The following is a 3,921-nucleotide window of genomic DNA, read 5'->3' as shown; positions in this document are numbered from 1 at the left end:
GAATACCTTGGGCTGTGAGCATCATGGGCTGACAATAAGATAAGTTGGGAATACCAGGAGCTGTAATACATTGAGATATGAATGCCTTAAGCTCTAAATACCTTGAGGTGTGAATACTTGAGCTGAGAATGCCTTGAGCTGTAAATAGCCTGAGCTGTAAATACCTTGAGCTGGAATGCCTTGAATTGTGAATACCAGGAGCTGGGAATGCCTTAAGCTGTGAATACCTTGAGCTGGGAATACCCTGAGCTGGAATTCCTTGAATTGTGAATACCAGGAACTGGGAATGCCTTGAGGTGTGAATACATGAGGTGGGAATGCCTTCAGCTGAAAATAGCTTGAGCTGTAAATACCTTGAGCTGTAAATACCTTGAGCTGGCCTGCCTTGAAATGTGAATATCAGGAACTGTAATGCCTTGAGCTGTGAATACTTGAACTGAGAATGCGTGAGCTGTGAATACTGGAGCTGTGAATACATTGAGCTGGGAATACTTGAGCTGGGAATACTTGAGCTGTGAATACTTTGAGCTGTGAGTACCTTGAGCCATGAATACTTTGAGCTGTGAATACCTTTGGCTGGGCATGCCTTGAGCAGAAAATCCCTTGAGCTGTAAATAAATTGAGCTATGAATACCTTGAGCTGTGAACACCTTGAGCTGTGAGAACCTTGAGATGGGAATACCAGGAGCTAAGAAGAGAGTGAGCTGTAAATACCTTGAGCTGGAATGCCTTGAATTGTGAATACCAGGAACAGGGAATGCCTTGAGCAGTGAATACTTGAGCTGTGAATACTTGAGCTGAGAATGCCGTGAGCTGTGAACACCTATAGCTGTGAGAAACTTGTGACAGGGCTATCAAGAGCTGAGAAAAACTTGAGATTTAAATACCTTGAGCTAGAATGCCTTCAGTTGTCAATACCAGGAACTGGGATGCCTTGAGCTGTGAATACTTTGAATTGTGAATACCTTGAGATGTGAACACACTGAGCTGGGTATTTCTTGAGCTGTGAATACCTTGAGCTGTGAGAAAACTGAGCTGGGAATACCTTGAGCTGTGAATACCTTGAGATGGCAATACTGGGACCTGAGAATACCTTGAGCTTTAAATACCTTGAGTTAGTAATACCAGGATATGGAAATATCATGAGCTGGGAATACCATGAAGTAGGAATATTATGAGCCAGGAGTACCATGAGTTGGGAATACTTTGGCTGTGAGCATCATGGGCTGACAATAAGGTAAGTTGGGAATACCAGGAGTGGTGAATACCTTGAGCTGTGAATAACCGAGCTGTCAATACCTTGAGCTTTCAATACCTTGATCTGGAATGCCTTGAACTGTGAAAAGCAGGAACTGGGAATGCTTTGAACTGGGAATGCCTTCAGCTGTGAATACTGGAGCTGTGAACACCTTAAGCTGGGAACAGTAGTAGCTGGGACAACTTGAGCTTCAAATACCTTGAGTTAAGAATACCAGAATACAGAAATACCATGAGCTGGCAATATGTTGAACTAGGAAAATCATGAGCCAGGAGTACCGTGAGTTGGGAATACCTTGGGCTGCAAGCATCGTGGGGTGACAATAAGGTGAGTTGGGACTACCAGGAGCTGTAAATACAGGACCTGGGAATACCAAAAATCTCAATATAACTTCACTAGGAACATTGGGAGCCAAGATTAAGGTGAGTTCGAAAGAACACAGTGGGCTGAGCATGTGGTGAATTGAAAATCCCTAATGTGAGCTGTGATAACCAGAAGGTGGGAATGCTGTGAGCTGGGAATACTAGGAACTGGTGACACCTTGAGCTGAAAATGTGGTGAACTGTGAATATTGTGAGCTTGGAGAACCTTGAGCTGAGAATGAGGTGAGTTGGGAAATCCAGGAGCCTTGAATAGCTTGAGCTAGAAGCTTCAGGAGCTGAGAATAAGGTAAGCTGGGAATAGTGTGAGATGGAAATACCAGACGCTGGGATTAACTTGATCTGAGAATACCTGGAGCTGGAAACACTGTCACCTGGGAAAGGTGAGCTGGGGATACCATGACCCAGGAGTACCCAGAGCTGGGGGTGCCATGAGCTGTGATTTCTCTCAGCCAGAAATATCATGATCTGGAAACTCAATGAGATGTGACTATTTTCAGCTGTTAATACCAGTGCTCAGGAACACTGAGCTGTGAAAAACAGGGTCTTGTATCAAAAGAATCTGAGAATACCAGTAACTGGGAATATTGTGACTTGGGAATACCATGAGCTGCAGCTACCAGGAGCTTGAAACACCAGGAGCTCAGAATACTGGAATCTGGGCATACCGAAAACAGGAATATTATGAGCTGGGAATTCCATGAGGTAGGAACTACACGAGCTGCACATAAGGTGAGTTGGGAATACTCTGAGCTGGGAACAGGTGAGCTGAGAATAAGGGGAGTTGGGAATACTTAACATCAGCTAGAGATAACCAGAAGCTGGGAATACCGTGAGTGTAGAATACACAAAGATAGGAACACCCTGATCTGGGAATAGAAGGTGATGGGAAGACCAGTGTTCAGAATGCCTGGAGCTGGGAATACCATGATCAGGGAATAGCAGGAGCTGTGAATACCTTGAACCTGGAATACCTTGAGATGGGAACATTGTGAGATGAGAGTTATGAGGGAACACCATGGACTAGGATACCATGAGCTTAGATATCAAGAGCTGGAAGGAGCACAGCAGGAGCCAGAAAAACCAAGATCTGGGATTATGTGAGCAGAGCTAGGACCAGGAGCTGGGAATGCAAGAGCTAGGAATACCATGAACTAGAAATAACAGGATCCGGTGACACCAAGAGCAGGGAGTAGCAGGAGCTGGGCACACCAGGACCTCAGTGTACCAGGAGCTGGGGCACACCAGGACCTCAGTGTACCAGGAGCTGGGCGCACCAGGAGCTCAGTGTACCAGGAGCTGGGTGCACCAGGAGCTGGAAACTCCCAGAGTCAGGAATACAATGAGCTGTGAATAACATGAGTTGGAAATTCATCGATGTGATTATCTTGACCTGGAGTGTCATGAGCAGAGAATTAGGTGATATGCAGACCAGGAGCTGGGAAGCCCATGCGCTGGAATACCATTAGATCTGAGTGCCATGAGATGTGGATAAGAAGAGTTTGAAATGCAGTGGGTTGGGAACATTGTGAGCTGAGAATAAAGTGTTATGAATCCCTAATGTGAGCTGGGAAAACCAGAGCTGGGAATGACATGACTGGGAACATCGTGAGCTGGAAATGCCAACCCAGTGAGCTGGGAATATTATGAACCAGGAATCAGACCTGGGAAAAACCATGAGCGGGGAATGTCATGAGCTGGGAATACTTTGAAAATACCAGCAGCTAAGAATAGGAGGAGCTGGGAACACCAGGAACTAGAAACATCGTGAGCTGGAAATGACAGTATCAGAGAGAATTATGAGCTGGAAATGCCTTGAGCAGAGAACTTCCTGAGTTGAGACTAAGGTGAGTTGGGAATTCCAAGCACTGAGAATACCGTGTGCAGGGAATATTATTATCTGGAAACAGCATGAGTTAGGAATGTCGTGAGCTTAGAATACCAAGAGATAGAATTACCCGGAGCTGGGAATACTGGGAGCTGGAAATACTGGGAGCTGGGAGTGTCATGAGATAGGATTATCAACAGCTGGAAACAACAGGAGGTAGGAATACTAGTGTTGCACCTCATCCACTTGACCCCAAAAAGACCACCAAAGACCCAACACACCAAAATGCAAAAGCAAAGGTTTATGGTTTATTCAGGCTTAAGCTTGGGCTCTCAGACCTCACCAAGTCAACGGATCCATGCTGAGAGCCCAGAGTAAGGGAGAGTGGAGCCTTTTATAGGTTTTAGACAAAGGGGGTGGATACCGAAGATACATTTTGGTTGGTTCAAGGAGCC

The 3,921-nt window shown here is 45.6% G+C and overlaps 1 protein-coding gene across 1 annotated transcript in view; it reads left to right on the top strand.

Annotated features, from left to right (window-relative positions):
- The window catches only part of LOC103745446 (lamin tail domain-containing protein 1-like), a 46,756-nt gene that overhangs the window by 26,949 nt on the left and 15,886 nt on the right, over window positions 1-3,921 (top strand).

The sequence above is a fragment of the Nannospalax galili genome, unplaced genomic scaffold, assembly GCF_000622305.1.
Source record: "Nannospalax galili isolate Female #2095 unplaced genomic scaffold, S.galili_v1.0 scaffold403, whole genome shotgun sequence".
Classification (NCBI taxonomy): Eukaryota; Metazoa; Chordata; class Mammalia; order Rodentia; family Spalacidae; genus Nannospalax; species Nannospalax galili.
Note: the sequence above shows the minus strand (reverse complement) of the source record. Positions and strands in the feature narration are given on the sequence as shown.